The sequence below is a fragment of the Scyliorhinus torazame genome, chromosome 10, assembly GCF_047496885.1.
Source record: "Scyliorhinus torazame isolate Kashiwa2021f chromosome 10, sScyTor2.1, whole genome shotgun sequence".
Taxonomy (NCBI): Eukaryota; Metazoa; Chordata; class Chondrichthyes; order Carcharhiniformes; family Scyliorhinidae; genus Scyliorhinus; species Scyliorhinus torazame.
This window is the reverse complement of record NC_092716.1, coordinates 79,567,076-79,593,041: the sequence shown is the minus strand read 5'-3', so window position 1 is coordinate 79,593,041 and position 25,966 is coordinate 79,567,076. Positions and strand designations below refer to the sequence as shown.

General features: G+C 45.2%; 1 long non-coding RNA gene across 1 annotated transcript in view; it reads left to right on the top strand.

Annotated features, from left to right (window-relative positions):
• LOC140430665 (uncharacterized) overlaps positions 1–25,468 on the top strand; it is a 69,822-nt gene extending 44,354 nt beyond the window's left edge. The window contains exons 4-8 of the long non-coding RNA XR_011949495.1: positions 3,244–3,348; positions 4,407–4,477; positions 16,245–16,436; positions 22,826–22,868; positions 24,623–25,468. This is a non-coding gene — a long non-coding RNA (uncharacterized lncRNA). The remainder of the gene's footprint in view (positions 1–3,243; positions 3,349–4,406; positions 4,478–16,244; positions 16,437–22,825; positions 22,869–24,622) is intronic.
• The last annotated feature ends 498 nt before the right edge of the window (positions 25,469–25,966 follow it).

Here is a 25,966-nt window from a genome sequence, read left to right as displayed (position 1 = left end):
AACTTTCAGGGATCTATGTACATGGACACCTAGATCCCTCTGCTCATCCACACTTTCAAGAACTTTACCATTAGCCAAATATTCCGCATTCCTGTTATTCCTTCCAAAGTGAATCACCTCACACTTCTCTACATTAAACTCCATTTGCCACCTCTCAGCCCAGCTCTGCAGCTTATCTATATCTCTCTGTAACCTGCTACATCCTTCCACACTATCGACAACACCACCGACTTTAGTATCGTCTGCAAATTTACTCACCCACCCTTCTGCACCTTCCTCTAGGTCATTGATAAAAATGACAAACAGCAACGGCCCCAGAACAGATCCTTGTGGTACTCCACTTGTGACTGTACTCCATTCTGAACATTTCCCATCAAACACCACCCTCTGTCTTCTTTCAGCTAGCCAATTTCTGATCCACATCTCTAAATCCCCCTCAATCCCCAGCCTCCATATTTTTTGCAATAGCCTACCGTGGGGAACCTTATCAAACGCTTTGCTGAAATCCATATACACCACATCAACTGCTCTACCCTCGTCTACCTGTTCAGTCACCTTCTCAAAGAACTCAATAAGGTTTGTGAGGCATGACCTACCCTTCACAAAGCCATGCTGACTATCCCTGATCATATTATTCCTATCTAGATGATTATAAATCTTGTCTCTTATAATGCCCTCCAAGACTTTACCCACTACAGACGTGAGGCTCACCGGTCTATAGTTGCCGGGGTTGTCTCTGCTCCCCTTTTTGAACAAAGGGACCACATTTGCTGTCCTCCAGTCCTCTGGCACTATTCCTGTAGCCAATGATGACATAAAAATCAAAGCCAAAGGTCCAGCAATCTCTTCCCTGGCCTCCCAGAGAATCCTAGGATAAATCCCATCAGGTCCCGGGGACTTATCTATTTTCAGCCTGTCCAGAATTGCCAACACCTCTTCCCTATGTACCTCAATGCCATCTATTCTATTCGCCTGGGGCTCAGCATTCTCCTCCACAACATTATCTTTTTCCTGAGTGAATACTGACGAAAAATATTCATTTAGTATCTCGCCTATCTCTTCAGACTCCACACACAATTTCCCATCCCTGTCCTTGACTGGTCCTACTCTTTCCCTAGTCATTCGCTTATTCCTCACATACCTATAGAAAGCTTTTGGGTTTTCCTTGATCCTTCCTGCCAAATACTTCTCATGTCCCCTCCTTGCTCGTCTTAGCTCTCTCTTTAGATCCTTCCTCGCTACCTTGTAACTATCCATCGCCCCAACCGAAACTTCACACTTCATCTTCACATAGGCCTCCTTCTTCCTCTTAACAAGAGATTCCACTTCCTTGGTAAACCACGGTTCCCTCGCTCGACGCCTTCCTCCCTGTCTGACCGGTACATACTTATCAAGAACACGCAGTAGCTGATCCTTGAACAAGCCCCACTTATCCAGTGTGCCCAACACTTGCAGCCTACTTCTCCACCTTATCCCCCCCAAGTCACGTCTAATGGCATCATAATTGCCCTTCCCCCAGCTATAACTCTTGCCCTGCGGTGTTTACTTATCCCTTTCCATCATTAACGTAAACGTCACCGAATTGTGGTCACTGTCCCCAAAGTGCTCTCCTACCTCCAAATCCAACACCTGGCCTGGTTCATTACCCAAAACCAAATCCAACGTGGCCTCGCCTCTTGTTGGCCTGTCAACATATTGTTTCAGGAAACCCTCCTGCACACACTGTACAAAAAACGACTCATCTATTGTACTCGAACTATATCTTTTCCAGTCAATATTTGGAAAGTTAAAGTCTCCCATAATAACTACCCTGTTACTTTCGCTCATATCCAGAATCACCTTCGCCATCCTTTCCTCTACATCCCTAGAACTATTAGGAGGCCTATAAAAAACTCCCAACAGGGTGACCTCTCCTTTCCTGTTTCTAACTTCAGCCCATACTACCTCGGAAGAAGAGTCCCCATCTAGCATCCTCTCCGCCACCGTAATACTGCTCTTGACTAGCAGCGCCACACCTCCCCCTCTTTTGCCTCCTTCTCTGAGCTTACTAAAACACCTAAACCCCGGAACCTGCAACATCCATTCCTGTCCCTGCTCTATCCATGTCTCCGAAATGGCCACAACATCGAAGTCCCAGGTACCAACCCATGCTGCCAGTTCCCCTACCTTGTTTCGTATACTCCTGGCATTGAAGTAGACACACTTCAAACCACCTACCTGAACACTGGCCCCCTCCTGCGACGTCAAATCTGTGCTCCTGACCTCTATATTCTCATTCTCCCTTACCATAAAACTACAATCCAGGTTCCCATGCCCCTGCTGCATTAGTTTAAACCCCCCCAAAGAGCACTAACAAATCTCCCCCCCAGGATATTTGTGCCCCTCAGGTTCAGATGTAGACCATCCTGTCTGTAGAGGTCCCACCTTCCCCAGAAAGAGCCCCAGTTATCCAGAAATCTGAATCCCTCCCGCCTGCACCATCCCTGTAGCCACGTGCGGCTTAGCTCCGCATCACCGCAACAGGAAGTGAGGACAAACATTTTATTTTTCACAACATGTTGTGACGGCCTGGAACTCACTGCCAATGAGGGTGATGGAAGCGGAAACAATCAATGGGGTTTGAAATGGAAATTGGGGAGTCACTTGCGGGAAATAAACTTGCAGGGATACAAGGATTGGCAGTGGGACCGACTGGATTGCTTCACAAGGAACAATCACATATTCAATGGGCTGAGTGGCTTTCTTCAGTTGTGAATGACTCTATGACTTCCCTGGTCAGACTTACTATAAAGAAGAATGTCAAAAGGACATTTCTGGATGGCTGCCCACTTGGCATGTTTCTGTGGGAGTGTGGGTGAGATTGGCAGCTTGGCAGATGGGGCACCATGCTGCTATTTTCTCATAGTATTTCTATGATTACTCTTCAGAGGAAAGCAAAGCAGGAAGCAACAAACCAAATCTGGGCAACCATGATCTTGGTGACACTGCTACTGGAGTGCTCTTCATCCATCAATTCAACATTGGGGGACTGACAGCTGCAAATTGCTCAGGAATAGAGAACTTGTGTCTTGAAGTCAATAATATTGATCTCTAAGAAAAAAATGTGAGCTCCTTCCTTCCTTGTCAGGTGGCTATCAGATGCTAAATTATAATCTTTGTGGAAAGCATGGAAGCACGCCGATGTGTAATGTGGCAATGTTTATGTAGAGGCCAAACGAATAATCTATCTCCAATTATCTCCAGATTATTCAAGCATGTTGATGACATCTGCCTGACTTCAAGAGACACCAGTATGATTGAGGACAAATTGAAACAAACCCTGTCAACCGTCAGTGATTATTTTGAAAGGTGAAGTCTTAATCCTAGTATCTCAAAGATTGTATTTCCATGTTCCCATTTTAATCATGCCAACATTTCACAGAGTTTGGCAGCTTCTTGGGCGAAATTCTCCTACCCGCCCCGCCACATTTCTGCCCCGACCGGCCGGCGGGAGTCTCCGTAACACCGGCAGGTCAATGGGGTTTTCCATCGGGAAACCCCCGGGCGCCGGCAAAACGGAGACTCCCGCCGGCGGAGAATGACGCCCCAGGTGTGGAGATTGTCTAGCTCATGTCACAAAGCCAGGATATCAAAGAACAGCTCTAGATTGTAGATTATCACCAGAGTAGCTCTGAAGTTCAAGTGGAAAGTTTGCTTTACTCAGGTTCAATTTGGGCAGCTAATTTGCAAAGATTGTGTAGCTTGACATTAACTGCAGCCCGTTTTGGGAATATTCCCCTTGAACACTTCCCTCACAAAATCAAAGAGAGTAATAACAGGGACTATAAGACCCAGCTCATAATAACTGACTACCAGTCCCCTCCTAACATCAGACATCATATTGAAAGCGAGGAGCCTCCTTGGGAAAATTCAGGTGGCACCACGGCTGCCACATGTTTAAAGATAGGCGATGGACTTCTCATTATTGTTTCATGAGCAGATCAATCTCGATGGTACTATCAACCACTTTCACTGTGGGCATCGTTCCATTATGGTGAAGGTAATAGGGATTTGATTCTGTTGTTGTAAGAAACACCTTCCTCATCATCCAACCTGATGATTGAGTGCCTGGTTTCCAGCTGCCATACCAAATTGTTGTGAACTCAACTGTGTTGGGCATGAGGCAGGAAGGATTGCAGGAAATGGCTACAATTGGTGACCGAGGAACAAGCAAATGCACGTGGGTGCAGTGCAGTTCACCATGACCAGTGAGTGGCTGCCAGAACAACTTTCCATTCTTCACAATGCTGACCCTGCAGTTACTGGATATGCCACGCCAACCTAAACCCCATGACTCCTTTGACTTACAGTCAATCTTCCTGCTTTGCAATTTGTATTTGTAATTTTCTTCTCAACCTTTATTGTAGCACCCATTCATTCACAAATGAGTTGGTATACGGACTTTCTACCCTACTTTGAGATCCGAACACCACACAAGGTAAACCTACATGCGCTGGAGGTAAACCTCCAGAGGAGGTTCACAAGAATGATCCTTGGGATGAAGAGCTTGCCAAATGAGGAGCCGTTGAGGACTCTGGGTCTGTACTCATCAGAGTTTAGAAGGATGAGGGGGGATCTTATTGAAGCTTACAGGATATTGCAAGGCCTGGATAGAGTGGACATGGAGAGGATGTTTCCACTTGTAGGAGAAACTAGAACTAGAGGACACAATCTCAGGCTAAAGGGACAATCCTTTAAAACAGAGATGAGGAGGAATTTCTTCAGCCAGATGGTGGTAAATCTGTTGAACTCTTGGCCGCAGAAAGCTGTGGAGGCCAAATCACCGAGTGTCTTTAAGACAGAGATAGGTAGCTTCTTGATTAATAAGGGGATTTAGGGTTATGGGGAGAATGCAGGAGAATGGGGATGAGAAAAATATCAGCCATGATTGAATAGCGGAGCAGACCCGATGGGCCGAGTGGCCAAATTCTGCTCCTATGTCTTATGATCTTATGGTCTTATGATGAACAATGCATTGAATATCACGCCCGACCTACTTCCATCAATTGCTTCAATGCATGGCTGCACGGAGCCAATCGAAAATCACTCAGAAGGGTAGTGACTGAAAGAAACACATTCAGGTTTAAAAAATAATAAAAGCCTTATTTCCATAAGGGTTCACTTCTTCACAGAAATAGCTGCAATTTGAGAGAGCAATGATTAAAAGAAAATGAAGCTAAAGAGGTCATTTCTTTGTGTGTGTGTGGAAGTTATCAACATACACTTTTGTGATGCAATTACCTGGAATAATTTCAGTTTTCGGAGTGAGATATGGCAGGCGCCAGCAGTGTGATTAGAGAACATAGTGATTCGAACAATCAGTAGCAAAAGGTCACGGAAAGATCGGTAAACGATTTACAATTGCCAATTAGAAAACCAGTTATGACTACCGCGTTTAAAGTCATGTGTTCCCTCATTATTTAAATCAATTTAATTCTTCAATTTCTTAATACAATCCAATTGATCAATTTCTGTAAATGCATAGTTTGCATGTTTTACCATTGTCATTAAACTTACAATTATGTCCAAAAGACAGAATCAATCTCTGAGGTTTCACGTGGGTTGTCGACTGCAGAAATGCAGTGACAACACTGGGGCGGGATTCTCCGACCCCCCCGCCGGGTCGGAGAATTGCCAGGGGGGCGACGTGAATCCCGCCCCGCCGCCCCACTGGCAGCTGCCGAATTCTCCGGCGCTGTTTTTTTGGCGGGGGCGGGAATCGCGCCGTGCAGGTCGGTGGCCGCTGGCAGCGGCACCCCAGGCGATTCTCCACCCCACGATGGGCCGAGCGGCCGCCCGTTTTCGGCCAGTCCCGCCGGCGTAAATTACGCAAGGTTCTTACTGGCGGGACCTGGCTCTGCGGGCGGCCTGCAGAGTCTCGGGGGGCGCGGGGGGGATCCAGCCCCGGGGGGGGCCACCACGGTGGCCTGGCCCGCGATCGGGGCCCACCGGTCCGCAGGCGGGCCTGTGCCATGGGGGCACTTTTTCCTTCTGCGCCGGCCGCTGTGAAGCTCAGCGATGGCCGGCGCGGAGCTGAAACCACCTGCGCATGCGCTGGGATCATGCCAGCGGTTCTGCGCATGCGCCAAAACACGCTGGTGCTCCCGCGCATGCGCCAACTTGCGCTGGCCGGCAGAGACCCTTCGGCGCCAGTTGGCGTGGCGCCGACCCCTCCAGCACCGGTCTAGCCCCCGGAAGTGCAAAGGATTCCGCACCTTCGGGGCGGCCGGCGCCGGAATGGTTCACGCCATTCCTTTGTGCTGGTACGGCCCGTCCCACCGGGTAGCGAAGAATTCCGCCCCGATCCCAAATCCCAGTTGTCAGATTTGCTGCAGAAATGCAGCAAGTTTTCCACTGTGCCCAGATTGTGAGAAAAGTCACTCAGCTTTGAGGGACAGTTAGGAGGCGCGATTCTCCCATTCGGCGGCAGAGTGTCCACGCCGTCGGAAACGCCATCGGAACAGGCTGCTGGGAGTACCGATTCTGGCCCCTACAGGGGGTCAGCATGGCGCTGGAGCGGTTCACGCCGCTCCAGCCTCCCGTCCCGGTGCGAAATGTGCGCCGCGTCAACCCGCGCATTCGCAGTGGTGCCGGCGTCAACGATGACATGCGCAGTGGCGCCGGCCCCAACCTGCGCATGCGCGGTGGCCTCCCTCAACGTGCCTGCCCCGACGCAGCATGGCGCGTAAGAAAATAGGCCCGGGGAGCGAGAGGGCTCCCCGATCGCGGGCCAGGCCCCACCGGAGGCTGGGGTCGGAGCCCCCCTCCCCCCTCACAGGCCGCCCCCCCGACCCTGTGCGCAGAGTTCCTCACAGTTTTCGGGGACTCTGCCTTTTCAGAGCGGCCGCTCGGCCGATCCGGGCTGTAGAATCGGCGGCCCGGCCACCTAGAGCGGTCCGCAACCGGCGCCACGCCAAACACGCGAGCGCTGATTCTCCACGGAGAATCGCGTGCTGGTGTCGGGGCGGCGTGGCGTGGTTGCAGGGATTCTCTGGCCTGGCGCGGGGCTGGGAGAATCCCGCCCAAGGTATTTCCAAGCAGACAACGCCACTGTCATTAATGTGGGTGGGATTCTCCGATTGCCGATTCCAAAATCGTGTTCGGCGATTGGCCAGAGAATACGGACTGGATTCTTCGTTTTGGAGACTAAGTCCCCACGCCAGCATGAAAACGGTAGTCTTTTACACCAGGAAAACTGCCGCAAAACCATCACCGATTCACCGTTTTGCTGGGGGCTAGCAGGGAGGCAGCGTAGAGTTCTAGCTGCCGATATGGCCATGAGCATTTCTGTTCCATGGCCGTGCATGCGGCGGCCATGCCATGCTTCTTGGCAAACTCAGCCCACGGACCCGGACCGCAAAAGTAGTGCCCCCCTTCGGCCGCTCGCGCGCCCAGGACCGCCCACCCACAGTGCCCCCAGCCCCGAATGATGTCGCCCACTGCCCGCGGATCGGCCTACTCCCGACTGTGGCGACGCTGGATTCAGTCTGCAGCTACCACGCAAGGTTCCCGGACGATGTACGCACACATAAACCACGTCGTCGGGAACTCGGCCGGTCAGGGCTGGAGCATTGTGGGGCGGGGCTCAGCCAATAACGTGGATGATTGGCGCGGCATACTCTTCAGGGGTTGTAGAATATAAAAACCGGCGGCACTCCCGATATTGGCGTCAAAACGGATTCTCCGCCCCGTCGCCAAATGTGATTTCAGCGTCGGGAAGCGGAGAATCCAGCCCTACGTTTTTACAATGAAATCGGGGGCGGTGCCGTTTTTCAGATGCCCCGCCCCCTCAAAAACACCGTAATCGCTGAGTATGCCATACGCCTCAGGACGAATCACGAAGATCGACCTCTCCAAATCTCCCCCCCCATGTGCCGACTTCCCGACGGCGTTGGTCACGTGACCTCACAGTTTTCGGGGACCTCGCATGGCGGCTGCGGACTGTGTCTAGCGCCGCCATAGTATGAGGGGATGGGGGGTGGGCAGCCGCTCCACTGGGCGAAGGGGCTTCGTCAGGGGCTTGGGGGACTCCTGGGGGTTGGTCCCGAGGTGCCGAGGGGGGTTACAGTGGGGCACTATCTGGCAGGCCGTGTCCGTGCGCGGCCGACACCATGTAGTACGACGCAATTTGGACCACCCGTTCGTCAGAGGCTGGGAGGTTGGCGGCACACAATTGCACTTGCGCTTCTATGTGGTAGATAAAGTCACCTTGTTCACATGGTGTGGTGATGGACCGGGATAGGGCATCTGCACTGATCAGCTCTTTGCCTGGCGTATAGACAAGTTCGAAGTCGTAGCGGCAGAGTCGAAGAAGAATTCGCTGTAACCGAGGTGTCATGTCATTTAAATCCTTCTGGTATTGTAGTCAAGGAGCTGGCAGGCCGGTGGAAGAATGCTTGGTTGGGCCCGGATGGTGTCGAGGTCGGATTGTGAGATGAGGTTCCCAGACGCGCTGGTGTCCAGTTTAAATCGGATGCGAGCCTTATTAACTGTGAGGACAGCAAACCACTCGTCGTCGGGATCCACACTGAGCATCGAGAGGTGTTGCACAGGTGTGGTGGAGGCCAGCTCATGTGTGGTTATGATGCCCACCCGATATGGAGACTTGAGGCAGTCAGCATCAGGGTCCATTGGGCTGTCGGGATCAGAATCTGGCATGCCTTGTTATATTGAGCGGATACCTCTGTGCCGCAGCTGGGATCGCTGGCTGCTGAGCGGTGGAGCGGATCTGCAGAGGGCTGCGTAGTGGCCAAACTTGCCACATTGGAGACAAATGCATCCTCTTGCCGGACATTGCCGTTTTAAGTGGGCGGGGCCACAATTCGGACACGTCATTACGCTGACGTCAGCGTGATCCGTGCGCCATCGCACATGCGCAGATGTACAAGAGGAACTTTTGCTTGACGATTTTCCAGTTGGCGCCGAGGTTGCCGGAGATGCGGAGTTGCGGAGGAGGCTGGATGTTTTTCATTCCGCTGGATGGCTGCTTGCTGGTCGATGCTGATTCACTCGAGGTAGGTCCGTCAAGATCAGTGTCACTCTGGTACCATGATGTGTTAGGCAGGTTGGTTCAATGTGGACTGCACTCGATGCAGGGAAGTTAGAAACAGACGTCTAACACAGGAGAAGATCCAACACTGTTTTATTCAACTAGATGAATTGCTGTACATATTCAGCTGTGGGTCGACACTATACTGATCTGACTAGTGACCTTGTAGTAGCCTGGCCAGACTTACTAGCTACCGCATGGTGTTTGCACTTGCTAGCTCGTGGACTCTGACTGTCTCAGTAGCTGGGTCCCGAGAGAGCGGGAAACCTAGTGCCCTCTGGCTTTATAGTGGTAGTGTCCTGTCTGGTGATTGGCTGTGCTGTGTTGTATGCTTACTGGTAATCCTATGTGTCAATCACTGCCTGTCCGCATCTCATTATATACATGAGTGGATATTATAACATCCTGATCATTTAGTGGCTCTATTGCTGAAGACCACTGCACCAGCAATGGGTGTCCTCCAAGCCTTAACTAATTCTGTGTCGTTATGACACGGGAAATTGTCCAGGTATCTTCTATCCACGATAATGAGGACAATTCTAAATTGAACAATTAATGTCACATCAACATCCTCCCATCATCAGGAAGTTAATGGAAAGAGTCATCAATAATGCCATCGGGTGACATTTCCTCACCAATAACTTACTTGCCAGCACAAAATCTGGGTTTCCCAAAACAACTGAGTTTTGTTTCTTATTGCAGCCTTGATGCATAGGCACAAGAGCAGCAGCTCAAAATCAAGGCAACATTTGGTCGATCATGGTGGCAAAGATTCCGAGCAAAACTGAAGTCAATGGAGATTTAGGGGAAAACCCCTTCAATGGCTGGTGTCATACCTGATGCAATATAAGATGAACAAAGTTGTTGGAGGCCACTCACCATTGCCTCAGGACATTGCTGCAGGAGTTCCTCAGGGAAGAGTCCTCAACCATCAGTGACCTCCCCTCCGTCATAAGATCAAGGATGGGACTGACGGCTGACCATTCTATAGTGTGCGGCTTCATTTATGGCTATTCCAATAATGATGGACTACACGGGTCGGAGAATCGCCGGGGGCTGGCGTGAATCCCGTCCCCGCCGGTTGCCGAATTCTCCGGCACCGGATATTCGGCGGGGGTGGGAATCGCGCCGCGCCGGTTGGCGGGCCCCCCCGGCAATTCTCCGGCCCGCGATGGACCGAAGTCCCACTGCTGGAATGCCTGTCCCGCCGGCGAGAATCAAACCACCTCTCTTACCGGCGAGACAAGGCAGCGCGGGTGGGCTCCGGGGTCCTGGGGGGTGCGCGGGGCGATCTGACCCCGGGGGGTGCCCCCAGGGTGGCCTGGCCCACGATCGGGGCCCACCGATCCGCGGGCGGGCCTGTGCCGTGGGGGCACTCTTTTCCTTCCGCCTTCGCCATGGTCTCCATCATGGCGGAGGCGGAAGAGACCCCCTCCACTGCGCATGCGCGGGGATGCCGTGAGTGGCCGCTGACGCTCCCGCACATGCGCCGCCCGGCAAAGTCAGTTTTGCGCCAGCTGGCAGGGCACCAAAGGCCTTTCCCGCCAGCTGGCGGGGCGGAAATCAGTCCGGCGCGGTCCTAGCCCCTCAAGGTGAGGGCTCGGCCCCTCAAGATGCGGAGACTTCCGCACCTTTGGGGCGGCGCGATGCCAGACTGATTCGCGCCATTTTTGGCGCCGGTCGGCGGACATCGTGCCGATTGCGGAGAATCCCGCCCCAGGTGTGGGTCGAGCAGATGGCAGATAAATACAATACCACACAAGTGTTAGTTTATTACCATCTGAAAAAAGAAAAGGGAAAAATACTCCCCCTGCACCATCTCTCACTCTAATCGTCAATTGCACCAACATCACAAAGTTACTCAATGCCCAACATTCTGGAGGTTGTCGTCACTGTTAACCAGAAACTGAACTGGACCAGACATACCAACAGTGTAATTATACACTAAGCAAAGTAGAATCCGGGTACTCCTCAATGCCCTTCCTCTACCTACAAGCTCAAGGCAGGATTATGAGATACTAGCCCGAATCTGCAAATCCAGATCCACTTCAGATTCCTGACACCATAAGGGATAAAGCAGTTTGCCCAATCTGTGCTCCTGACAATGGAAAATGATGTCCACCCCCTCCACCACTGGTACAGTAAGTTCTAGCCACACTACTCACTGCACCAACTTGCCCAGTTTACTCCAACAGCACCGTCCAACTCCATGTTCTCTATCACCAATAAACACAAGAGCATCAAGATTCTGGAAACACCAAGCTTCCTTTCAAACCACACGCGATCCTAACCTGGACATTGATCACCATCTTTGGACAAAAATCCTCAAACTCTCCAACTAAAGTTCTGGGAATATCATAACCACAAAGATTTTGCAATACAAGGAGGAGGCCCACTCCCACTTTCGCAGGGGAATTCAGGGTAAAAAGAATCCTTTGCCAACGTCCTGAGAACACATTTTTGAAAATAACCAAATTTGCATGGGTTGTTTACCATTAAATATTAAGTCGTGCTGTGCACTGACAGTCGGTTTTGACACCTTGGCACAGGAACCGCTGCATTAAAATAGATCACTCTCCATGAAGGCCTTGTCAAAAACACAAAGTTCCTCAGCTTATTTTCTTTTCTGTTCTCTTCTTCCCAACTCCCCACAGCGACTCAAACATCCCAATCACAAGTATCCTTTGCTTCAATTGTTGTTCATCTTGGAGCTCCATCCATTACAATCATGAGAGGAATGAAGCTCTCTTCGAAATCAAGACAAACAACTTAGAAAACGATTTCTTGCAAACGATGCAATCTATCGGCATTAATAATTTGTGCTGCCACCCTGCAACCCCAACTTCATTTCAGTAGAAATAAATCATAAAGTCTTTCCTTTAAAATAGCTTGATTGTTATAACATTCTGACATTATCCTGGGAAGTACTAGTTGATTTTCTACCCCATGGACTGTGCGATGAATAGCTACGCAAGTTTCGGTAAGTAATGAACGACACATGCACTCCCAATCTTCAAAGACAAACCACCCCAATGATAGATATGGCTGCAGTGGTACATGATTGAGAAATAGACTGCGAACAACCAGGAGGCTAGTGCAATAGATGTTGTTTGTTTTACTTACTGAAAAGAAGGAACTTCCAATGTGAATTAAATAGGATTCTCAGTGCTTTAAAGCTATTGATGAAATGCAGGCATAAACCATAAATGTGTCTGGTTCCTTTATTAATTAAACAAAATGATTGGTAAAATGATTTTTGACCATTCTTATTTCCCATTTCAGATTCAGATCAAATTAAGCTGAGTTTCCTTGATTAACTTAAAGTGAACCTCTTCACCCACGGGGAGATATAAATACTTGACATTATGGGGTGGATTCTCCACTGCCTGATGCCAGTCGTGGGTTTCCTGATCAGGTGGAGGAGGATGGAGCATCGGACGAAAAAGAGATGCTGGATTCTCCGGTGTTCAGGCTATGTCCTGACGCCGGCAGGTGAACGGTAGCATTTTATGACCGAAAAATCAATGCAAAATTAGTGCATCGGGTGCCAATCCTGTGCCGATGCACTAATCCCCCACTGGCACCGGCAGCAAGCTAGACGCTCCACGCCGGCGGGAGGATGCAAATCTCTGAGTTGCACATTTCCATCTGATTAATGGGCTGGAAGCCTCATTCTTCACCTCCAAACCCCCCCCCCCCCGCCCCCCCCCCCCAAGCACCCGCCCTGTTATTAACTGACACCTACAATGATGTTAACCACAATGTTCATAAACATTCTTTCCATGATTGACCGCTCTTCACCACATCAAAAGCAGCTAACTACTCACTTGCTCTTTTTCACAGCAGAATTCCCTTGGTGGGGATGGGGCAGGGGCGGGGGAAAGATTTGCATTATGAGGAGGAGGGGCACCCACAGCTGGCATCAGTATCGGACTGCCGGCTCAAAATGGGGGCCTGATACCGGAATTCCAACGAAATCCGGCGAACTCTCCTCCACCTTACTGAGTTCTTTGAGAAGGTGACCGAACAGGTGGATGAGGGTAAAGCAGTTGATGTGGTGTATATGGATTTCAGTAAAGCGTTTGATAAGGTTCCCCACGGTAGGCTACTGCAGAAAATACGGAGACATGGGAGTCAGGGTCATTTAGCAGTTTGGATCAGAAATTGGCTAGCTGGAAGAAGACAAGGGGTGGTGGTTGATGGGAAATGTTCAGACTGGTGTCCAGTGACTAGTGGTGTACCACAAGGATCTGTTTTGGGGCCACTGCTGTTTGTCATTTTTATAAATGACCAGGAGGAGGGTGTAGAAGGATGGGTGAGTAAATGTGCAGATGACACTAAAATCGGTGGAGTTGTGGACAGTGCGGACGGATGTTACAAGTTACAGAGGGACATAGATAAGCTGCAGCGCTGGGCTGAGAGGTGGCAAATGGAGTTTAATGCAGAAAAGTGTGAGGTGATTCATTTTGGAAGGAATAACAGGAAGACAGAGTACTGGGCTAATGGTAAGATTCTTGGCAGTGTGGATGAGCAGAGGGATCTCGGTGTCCATGTACATAGATCCCTGAAAGTTGCCACCCAGGTAGAGAGGGTTGTTAAGAAGGCGTACGGTGTGTTAGCTTTTATTGGTAGAGGGATTGAGTTTCGGAGCCATAAGGTCATGTTGCAGCTGTACAAAACACTGGTGCGGCCGCATTTGGAGTATTACGTGCAATTCTGGTCGCCGCATTATACGGGGGATGTGGAGGCATTGGAGGGGGTGCAGAGGAGATTTACCGGAATGTTGCCTGGTATGGAGGGAAGATCTTATGAGGGAGGGCTGAGGGACTTGAGGCTGTTTTCATTGGAGAGAAGAAGGTTAAGAGGTGACTTAATTGAGGCATCAAGATGATCAGAGGATTGGATAGGGTGGACGGTGAGAGCCTTTTTCCTCGGATGGTGATGTCTAGCATGGGGGGACATAGCTTTAAATTGAAGGGAGATAGATATAGGACAGATGTCAGAGGTAGGTTCTTTACTCCGAGAGTAGTAAGGGCGTGGAATGCCCTGCCTGCAACAGTAGTCGACTCACCAACACTAAGGGCATTCAAATGGTCATTAGATAGACATATGGACGATAAGGGAATAATGTAGATGGGCTTTAGAGGGGTTGCACAGGTCGGCGCAACATCGAGGGCCGAAGGGCCTGTACTGTGCTGTAATGTTCTACGTTCTATGTTCTATGTATAAATTAGCATGGTAAAGGAGAGGGGACCTCACCTGAGCACCGCTCCTAGCCCAGTGTAGACCAGTAGTGAGTCTCTGCTGGCAGGAGTATAATCTCTAGAACGGAGATCCAGCCCTACATTAAGTGAGTACTTTTGTGAGGCTCCCATTATAGTGCTTTGCTGTATAGAATGGTATGTAGATTGCAGAATGACAGGTTGTATTGTAATGCTACAGCCCTATATCCAGCTAGGTGTCAGAAACAGTTTTAAAAATTATTCCTTCAATGCAGTGTGTCGAGAGACAATACATGCACATTAGTTCTGCATCCTTACAATTGATTCAAACTAGTTCAGTAATCATTTGTGGTCATCCTCACTCAATGGATCCCTAATCACATCATTGTGCCTGCTTACTATACATAGATAATTAAGCAGTCACAATCAGTCACAGAGGGACTTTTTTTGGATTTGCTGATTGGATTAAAGTGAAGTTCAACTTCAGAAGTACTAGCTTTGTACTGGGAGCTGATATGTTTTACATGGTGGTGATGAAGCTTTGTGTTCTTTCAAAAGCAGGACTGCCACCATCATGAAAGACAGATTAACTGATCACTCATTTTATTGCTATTTGCGGATCTTGCTTTGTGCAAAGCAGTTGTTGCATTTATCCATATTATGATAATAACTGCACAATGGATTCATTCCATGAGAAGTATCTCTGAGAGGAACAGTAAGGTGCTTTTATGATTTCACTTCTGTTTAGTGCATTTATTTCACGCCTAAACTTATGTAAATTTACTTTAAAGTAACAACACATTATATTGAGTTTTGTATAGCACACATAATGGATTGGGTTACAGCACCCCTTGGTTGGATTAGGGTATCTAAAGTGCACATTGGACCGGTTTGTGTATCTCCAGCAAGCAGCGTGCAATATTAAAGGATCTCTGATTAAAAATTGCTCAATTCTGTTTCGTTAGATGATGTACCAACAGAGCCACTTTGACAGGGCTATGTTTCACAAATGTGACCCTGGTGGTGGTAGAAATAGTACTGAAGTACTGTTGACTAATACATCAATTCACCATTACCCAATTTGCAAAGATCCTGTGCCACCAACTGATGCTTGACACCACATTACAACAACAACTGTATGCTGCAGACAGGTTTCAGAGCCTTATGTTGACTGGGATAGGAATCCACAAACAGGAGGACTGGATGTTGGATTTTGTTTGGAACCAAGTGGTAGGTTAAACGTGTACCTGAATGGTTAATCTCCACTTGCTCACACTGGTAATGATTTAAAACTAATTAATCAGCGTAAATATACTATGGGTTGGAGAGTGTATTTTGATGGAGTTGGGGGTCACATCTAACCTGCCAAGGTATTTCAAAGGTAGATTACAATAGAGATCTGATTAGATGGAAAAGTTTTTCACACGCTATCCATGAGTACAGAGTAAATGACGAAGTCCATCTTCTGCCCAAGTGGATTAATATTACAGGTTATTAGGAGGATGGCATCTTCCATGGACAGATTAGTCAATTCCTTGGAATATCAATCACAACAAGTAAATGAATCCATGCAGATCTTGATCACGGCCAAGAAGACTCAGGCTGCCAACATATCTTTCACTTTGAATTTGATTTCAGGCACTATGGCATTGGTCGGTCTTATTTTGCACATAAAAGTTGATTAGGGAGGCCTTGTGGTGCAATCGATAGCGTCCCAACATCTTGCTAGTAGCTCTGGGTTCAAGTATGGGGCTGGTTTAGCATAGGGCTAAATCGCTGGCTTTGAAAGCAGACCAAGGCAGGCCAGCAGCACGGTTCAATTCCCGTATCAGCCTCCCTGAACAGGTGCCGGAATGTGGCGACTAGGGGCTTTTCACAGTAACTTCATTTGAAGCCTACTTGTGACAATAAGCGATTTTCATTTCATTTTCAAGTACCACTCCAGGACTTAATGACCACAAAAGGTGCATTCATAATGCAGTCAAACAGGTTGATTACAAACCAGAAAATTCGCCCAATACACAACAGTGGCAAGCAATTAGAGCAAGAGGAACTCCTGGTCAGCCATGCTTGATGCGGAGTGGCACCTCTCAACCTATAGCCTCTGGCTTCAGGCTAAGAACAAGGTATGGAAACAGATGTAAGCACGTGCTTTGTCTCCCTCATATTTTGCACAACACAGGAAACTTGTTTTCTAATTAGAAAAATATACTGTATTATGTGTCTGTTGCAGTAATGTTATTAAAAGAACTTTGGTTGAGTTATCCATGTCTGCAACAGCTGTGATTAAAGGGTTAACAGCTAGGCAGGATGCAATGTCACTCAGGGGCGGGGCTGGGTCTCTTAGTTTTGTTTTCAGCCCTGCCCTGTGTCTATTGTTTTTAGTTTCATTTTTAGAATTTTGCTCTGATTTCTGAGGAAAGGACGGGTGCTTCTCAGACTGACATCTGAAAGCCCTTCTCCCAAGGACTTGGAGCATAAATCTGTAAGCCACTGAGTGTTAACTCTAATAATAAGTGGTATTTGATCCATGTGAGGATTTTGCCTGATTCAAAGTTTAGAAGTAGATGGGAAAGTTAGCTCAAAGACTGAGCTGTTTAACTGTTCATTGAAAAACTGTTAATCCTGTGTTCATAATAGTTTGTTTTAATATAAAAGATCCCTAGTTGTCACTGGAATCACTCCTTGTGCGAAGTATTCTTTCCTCATGGTTTACAAATTGAAAAATTGTTGGGATCTTGTCCTGCTTCCCAATATGAATTGGGGTCTGGTCTGGGTACTGTACCCGTCTATGTAAACAGAGAAAAAGAAAACTTAAAAGAGAAAGGAATTAGTAAAAACAAGCAAGAGAGTTGCTGAGTGTTACTTTCCTATCTGTAACCACAGTGACAGAATGAGAGGAGGCACACATAAAGTTTGTGTAACAGGGGTTTACGACAAGATGCTGCTTGAACAGGGTACAGTGGTAAACTCCACAAAACCCCACAAAACGCTCTGATTATGTCATTACATAACACGTGACATTACACCAGCCAATTGTGTTACTCTGATACATAACACCCCTCCCTCTTTACTCCTTTAGTGTCCCCAACAATTTTACTTAATCAAACACTTTACACAGATCCAAAATATTATGCCATAACTAACATTGCTATGTTATAGATGCATATGTACATTAGTAAGACAATCTCTAGGGTGGAGGTCTGGTTCCTTTTGGCAGAACATGACATTCAGGAACTTGGCTCTTAGGGGTACTCGGAGTATCTTCCAGTACACAGGTGGAGAAGCCAGGTATTTCGAATACAACTAGTATAGGTAAAAGATAGCTGTTTCAGCATAAATATTAGGCCCCAGTTTTAAATACCCATTTATACAGCATAATTGACTTTTACTGAAGTCCGTTGTTCTGGCAAATGCATATTTTCAGAGTCAGTGTGACATTAAAACAGCACAGTTGCAAGATAATTTGACACTGCTTGTGCTAATTGTCAAGGACAGGGATTGAATACACAGCAACATGAAGGCACCATTGTTCACAATGCAGATAAAAGCTGGGTCAGAAAAGCTAATGTTGCACATTGAAGATGGACGGCTTGCCATCAAATCAAATGTGTTTGAGTCTAACCCAAACCAATTAGGATTATATTGGGGTGTGATTAGATGACTTAAGACAGATATGAAAGTGTATAACTGAAAAGTTTCCGCCCGCCATTTTAGGGTGTTGTCTCGTGTGTTGTGCTGCGTTGTCTTAGTGTTGTCTTTCTGTTAATTTAGTCAGTTTTGTCCTTAATAGTCTCCATTTTAGAGATGTTTTTAGAGGGTTCTGTCAGTCTACCAGTCTGTGTCAGTGATGTTAGTCCACTTTTGACTTTGAGTTTGAGTTTAGCTGAAGATTAGCTTTCTCTCTCTCTTCATGTTTCATTGCCAGAATTTGACCGTTTAAAAGTTTCTTTCGAGCTGTCTGCCTAAGCAAAGAAAGATAATGTCTGTAATTCTCTGAAAGCTTCGAATTGTCTACGAATTGCCTTTTAAATGACTTTCAAATTGTAATCAAGCGACTACAAATAAAACAATTCTTTTGGCACCTGAGAAGTTTTAACTGCAAATTTCTGCTGAGTTCCAGTATTCGCAAAGTGCTACTGATAACCGAATAGCAGAGATAATATAAATTCCTTCAACTTTACACAGTCGAATAATACAAGGAATCGAACAACTTGGCATAGTCCAGAAATAGTACAAATCTTACAACTTGTCGTATTGCGCCAGGACTTTGATTCATCAACTAAGCTTCCCCCAACTTGGCGTAGTTCGACAGGTTAAGATCCCATAAATTAAAGTTTCTTATAATTGGCGTAGTCAGCAGCTGGGAGGGAGTACTGAATGACCTTCGGAGGCCCAGGTGACGACGGAAAGCTTAGAAGATAATCGGAGGAGGTCCGGAACCTTCGGGAAGCTTCGGAGATAATCGGAGGAGGCCCAGAAGACAGCCGGAACCCACGGCTAGACTAGGGTAAGAAATATCTTTTTCCCCCATTAAAAGTCTTAAAGCCGCATCAATCAGTATTTCGACCCTTGAAAAGAACATTTTTTTATAGACTGTGTTAAATAAATCAAGTGCCAGTCGTTCAAACCATCATAGACGTGTCTGGAAGATTAGTCACTGCAGTAACTAAATTAAAACGGCAGTCAGCGATCAAGAAAAGTTATGGCTGATCCAAATCAAAGTGTAGATTCAGAGCCTTTAGCAGACAGAAAATTACTCCCCACTACATCCAAGGTGGGTGCTGGAATACCAGATGTTTCTGTTGAAGATATGTTGGGGGATTGTAGATCTTTCACTCGTAGACATTTTAACCTATGTGAAACCTCAAAAAAAATTGAATCAAAGTATGATATCCCCAGAGGACAGTGGTCCTTCAATAATATCAAGAGAGCATGGGGAAAATGCACACGATTACACGGTGCAGAACGTGTAAAATGGTCCCTGGTAATTACGGGACAGATACACAGTCAGCAAGAGATCATTGTTAAAAATAAAAGTGATCATCAGCTTCAGTCCACTAAAGACCAACTAAGTGCAGTTGTTGAAGATTTGCAAGTTGCAAAATCCAAACTTGAGCATTATGATGAAATTAAAACAGATTTGCAAGTTGCAAAATCCAAACTTGAGCATTATGATGAAATCAAAACAGATTTGCAAGATGCAAAATCCAAACTTGAGCATTATGATGAAATTAAAACAGATTTGCAAGTTGCAAAATCCAAACTTGAGCATTATGATGAAATTAGAACAGATTTGCAAAACAAAACCTCTGAACTCCAGCAATTTCAAATCCAAGTTTTTAAAGTGGAGTCAAAATACCAACAGTTGCAATTCAATACTGAGCGAAGTGATGATGAGTATAGGTCCGCTAAAAAACAACTAATTACAGTTGTTGAAGAATTGCAAGATGCAAAATCCAAACTTGAGTATTATGATGAAATTAAAACAGAATTGCGAGTTGCAAAATCCAAACTTGAGCATTATGATGAAATTAAAACAGAATTGCGAGTTGCAAAATCCAAACTTGAGCATTATGATGAAATTAAAACAGATTTGCAAAACAAAACCTCTGAACTCCAGCAGTTATCTTTTCAAATAACAGAATTCCAAAATCAAGTCTTTGAAGTGGAGTCAAAATACCGACAATTGCAATTAAAAACTGAGCGAATTGAACTTGAAAATTGCAAGTTAATGAAAGAAAGATGTGTTTTAGAAAGAGATATAAACAACGTAAGTGAACACTGCAATTCTTTGACAAACAGGCTTTCTGTGCAAAAAATTGAACAAACTCAGAAAGCAGCCCACGCACCCCACCTAGTGGCACAATCGGCAATTGCACAGCCAAGATCAATTGTTAAAAATAAATCATTTTCTCTGTTGGATGAATCAGATGAAGATAGTGTTCCTACAATACAAAATACTAAAGTAATTCGACTAGCCCCTTTAAAACGCAAACGGGTTAGAGTTGGAAGCAAAAAAATAGAAGAAGATGGTGAAACTATCACTAGAAACATATTTGACCACCAATGGGTTCATGAACAAATTGATCCTTCTAAAATTGACGAATGGTCCAAAGGTCTTCCACACCCTAAAAAGGGTGGTATGACAACATGGGATGGAATTCACAGATTACAAGCCATTTACAGTCACCACCCATTTGATGGAGTACACATTCTGACTATCATGCTAGGTACTCGTGTAATTTCAACCCTTAGAAATGAAGTAGAAGTTGCTATTGGAGACGATTTGCAAAATTTAGAAGCTGGTTGGCTAGCAGTCAAGAGTTGGCTATTAAAATTTCACCCCCCCAAAGACCAATTGGTCTAAGATCACATCTTGCTTTCAAAAAAATGATGAAGATATTCAGGATTTTGAGGAAAGATTTTTACATACTTGGATGGAATATTCAGGGATGACACTCGACCAGGAAAATGACACATGGGATGCAAGCACTTTAAGTCCATTAAAAACGGCTTTTATAGCCGGTGTTAAACCTGGAGTTTCTGCTGACTTGAATTTGGTTTTACCAGCTTGGGCCACAGCTGGCACATACCGAGACATAGTTGACCGATGCATTCAGATAGATCGTGGTTTGCACAATCAGGCAACTTTTAACACTGCAGCTGCTCAAATGCAGCCTATTGGTCAAATCCAGCCCATGTTACCTGCTGCTCCAGCGGCGGCTGTTGCAGCACCTGCAGGAATATCAGCAGTAACTACAATTTCACCACCAGCGCTAGAACAAACATGTACCATTGCTCCATTAAAATCACGTAAGGAAATACCACAATGTCTTTTCTGTGGTAAAGTAGGACACTGGATGGCAAAATGCTATCAAAAACAACGGATGGATTTGAGAGATGTTAATGAAGTAGACAATGTTCACTACAATACATCTCCACCTCGTGGTCAACCATGTAACACGTACCAACAAGTTTGGCTTCTGGTCAGCAACACTGGCTAAGCAACTACAACCATGGTTTGCTTTTACAGTTAATCAACAACAGTATCATAATAGCCCAACTGTTTACCACATGGCTTTACAGAATCATCTCAGGCAACTGCCTGTTTGGCCTTCCACCATTATCCAATATGAAGATGATGTTCTGATAATCTCCATCAATAAAGATGATCATGACAAAGATTTACGGATGGTCTTGAACCACCTCAGTACTAACAGTCACAAAGCTAGCTTTCACAAAGCACAAATTGCCCAGAAAGATGTTTACTTGGGACAGAAAATTTCCAAACGAAAAAGAGAACTTACTCAGAACAGAACGGCTGCCATCAAAGCAGCTAAAGAAACCTCAATGTATCGCTAAAAAGTTGCCAAGAACTGTCAACTTAAGAAAACTGTCATTATTCTGAACGTTGCTTTATTAATTTAAAGAAATTAACATATCTTGTTAGCTGTGTTTCCTTTAACAGAATCGACAAATTCATCTACAGAAAATCAAGATACAGCACAAGATTGGTTCAGTTATATATTTAATAAGTTATTGTATTTGATATTTTAAAATAAATGTTTAAAATTAGCCTGGAAATTAAAACTTCAAACAATGTGGAAGCTGTTTTTTTAAAAAAAAACCAACAATCTTTGATTAAAAGCCAAAAGAACAGGTCGCTCAAAGAAATTTGATAACGGGAATCTGGCAGCAATCCAACTTTTACTCCCAGTCCATTTGAGTGACAAAAAAAAAAGTTTAAAGATGCGAATGGCATCATTCCAAGCTATACGCCTCTTTTTGTCTCTGCAAGAAAATTAACCCTTTCAACAAGCTTTTGTGTATTATCCAGAAGATGTCAAAGACCTGACATCAATTTTGTAATCATTTTACCATTTATTACTAGATCATATGTTCAACTTTTATTGTATAATCATTTTATTTGTATACAAGAAGTTATTATTAATTGTTTATTGCTGAAATATGTAATCATGATATCAATTTTCAATCAGTATATCAATGGTAAGATCTGTAAAATGTTAACCGTAGTATTACAAAATCGAATGACGCTTGACTATGTGCTAGCTGAAAAAGGTGGCACCTGCGCCCTGATTGGTGCAGAGTGTGGCACTTTCATTCCCGATAACTCAAAAGAAGTTAAAGATTTGGCATTACATATCCAAAAAGAAATCAAAAAACTTGATCCACCCCAATTTATCTCTCTCTGGGATAAAATTTGTGGGTGGTTTGGACACACTGGAATGTCCAGAATAAGAATAATCCTATTCTCCTGTGTAGCTGTATTCATCATTTACATAACATATCAATGTGATCAAATTTGATTAATTTATTAATTATAAGAATTATTTTGAAATGCCTGTTGCAATGATAATGTCCATTTTATTGTTTAAAACTGTAATGACAAAAATGAATGAGTTATTATTTGCGCTTTTACCTATCCTATCGCATTAATGATGTATTTTAATCTTTTCTGATATATCTCACTTAATTTTTCGATTTATCAAAGGGCCGACTGTAGAAGCCAGGTATTTCGAATACAACTAGTACAGGTAAAAGATAGCTGTTTAAGCATAAATATTAGGCCCCAGTTTTAAATACCCACTTATACAGCATAATTCACTTTTACTGAAGTCCGTTGTTCTGGCAAATACATATTTTCAGAGTCAGTGTGACATTAAAACAGCACAGTTGCAAGATAATTTGACACTGCTTGTGCTAATTGTCAAGGACAGGGACTGAATACACAGCAACATGAAGGCACCATTGTTCACAATACAGATAACAGCTGGGTCAGAAAAGCTAATGTTGCACATTGAAGATGGACGGCTTGCCATCAAATCAAATGTGTTTGAGTCTAACCCAAACCAATTAGGATTATATTGGGGTGTGATTAGATGACTTAAGACAGATATGAAAGTGTATAACTGAAAAGTTTCCGCCCGCCATTTTAGGGTGTTGTCTCGTGTGTTGTGCTGCGTTGTCTTAATGTTGTCTTTCTGTTAGTTTAGTCAGTTTTGTCCTTAATAGTCTCCATTTTAGAGATGTCTTTTGGGGGTTCTGCCAGTCTACCAGTCTGTGTCAGTGATGTTAGTCCACTTTTGACTTTGAGTTTGAGTTTAGCTGAAGATTAGCTTTCTCTCTCTCTTCATGTTTCATTGCCAGACTTTGACCGTTTAAAAGTTACTTTCGAGCTGTCTGCCTAAGCAAAGAAAGATAATGTCTGTAATTCTCTGAAAGCTTCGAATTGTCTACGAATTGCCTTTTAAATGACTTTCAAATTGTAATCAAGCGACTACAAATAAAACAATTCTTTTGGCACCTGAGAAGTTTTAACTGCAAATTTCTGCTGAGTTCCAGTATTCGCAAAGTGCTACTGATAACTGAATAGCAGAGATAATATAAATTCCTTCAACTTTACGCAGTCGAATAATACAAGGAATCGAACAACTTGGCATAGTCCAGAAATATTACAATTCTTACAACTTGTCGTATTGCGCCAGGACTTTGATTCATCAACTAAGCTTCCCCCAACTTGGCGTAGTTCGACAGGTTAAGATCCCATAAATTAAAGATTCCTATACACAGGTCAGTGTAACATCTGGCAAAACCAACTCAGGTACTGTCTGCGTTTGTGTGGATGATTCTGTCATAACAGATTCCGTAATTCCGGCAGTTGTAGTCCTCAAGTCGGGCATGTCTGTGGTGTAAACATCTGGTACAGATTCTGTACTCTCACTACGTACAGACAGTAATTGGCCAGTGTGCCGATGCCAAATATGTTCGATGTCAGATTGTACCGTATATGAAATCGGAACCGTTTTGGCAAATACAATTGCTGGAGTCCATTTTCACCTGAGGTGTAGTTTCTTGCATGAACACGTTCCCCTCGGTCAAAGACTCTGCTTTTGGAATGTTCCCTTGTGTCTGATGTTGTTGCCTAACAATCTCTGAAGCTGAAGGAAGAGTCAAAAGGTCAAACTGTGTGTGTAGTTTCCTTTTGAACATCAGAATGGCCAGCCGCCGTTGTGTTGTTGAATGCACAGTGTTTCTGTATGCCATTGGAAAGTTATTTCGGTAGAGAGTCTTTATTCCTCGAAACCTTCACTGAATACTTAAGTGATTGTACAAAACATTCAGCTAAGCCCTTGGTGAGGGGCAGATTTGATATGGGGGATGCCACACTCTTTTTGGTAGTTCTCAAATTCAGCTTATGTGAACTGAGTACTGTGATCGCTTACAAGTTGTTCAGGTCACCCGAATCTTGCAAATACCTTGTCAAGCTTTTCTATGTTCTGTTCTGCAGTTGTCGATTTCATGATGACAACCCCGGCCACTTCAAAAGTTTATCAACCAGGACCAAAACCACGTCTCCCTCAACTGGTCTCATATAATCAACGTGGGTTCTTTCCCATGGCCTGGTACGCCATTCTCATGGATGCAAAGGTTGTAGTGGAGGTACATTTCTCAACGTAGAACAGTGTTGGCATAACCCCACCTTCCCTGGTATTTGGGCATTCAACCTGGGCCACCAGAAGTAGCCTCTCACCAACCCTTTCATTCTAACTACATCAGGATGGTCCTCGTGCAGCAATTCCAGGATTCTACTTCATAGACACTGCAGAATGATTATTCTAATACCCCACAATAATACTCCATTTTGCACCAGAACTCAAGATGTCTGATATGATAGGGTTTAAAGTCTGGATTCCTTCTGTGCTCTTCTGTTAATGTGACTTTTTGAATCCTTTCCAACACTTTCCCCATCACCGGATCGGTTCAGATAAATGTTCTCACCTGAGAAGACGTTACCGGGATATTTTCCGCATGAGACAGACAGAATATGTCGTTGAAGTGTTTATCAGTTTCGCGCTTATCTTTTTGGCCTTGTTCAAATTACAGCAGCAGTCTGGACCAAGCGTCTGTATTCATTTGCTGTTCAGACATACGATATTTGATGACATAATCATGTGCCGATAAGATTAACGGTTGTAATTGACGAGCATCAAGTGCAAGGATGCCCTTATGCAGATCAAATATTAGGTGAATTGAGCATTCTGAATACTCCCTCTGTGTACCTGAACAGGCGTCGGAATGTGGCGACTAGGGGATTTTCACAGTAACTTCATTGCAGTGTTAATGTAAGCCTACTTGTGACACTAATAAAGATTATTATAAAAGATTATTATGTTATTGTTAAGGCTCAATGGTTGGTCAAGAGAGTAAATTGACGGCCAAATAAATAAAAGTGGACCGTTGAAATACCAAAGATCACGCTGATAGCTTTTCTCAAGTTGAGCATATTGGACTCAGCGCAAGTCAACGTCTGGTAGCAAATGCTATTGGCCGCTCTTCGCCTGAAGGCATTATATATGAGACAATTACTCCAACCCAATAGGGTGCTGCGTAATAAGCAAGTTGCAACTTCAGTTTTGGGTTATACTGGACGAATAACTCAGATTCTTGTAATTTATTTTTTACATTTTGGTAAGCATCCTCACAATCTTTCACCCAGAGCAAAGCTTGTTTGTTACAAAGCAACGTGTGTAAAGGCTTCAGCCTTGTTCCAAAGTGCGGTACAAACTTTCCATAGTAATTCAATAATCCTAGAAACGACCTTAACTGAGTTACATTCTTTTTGTTTTTTAAA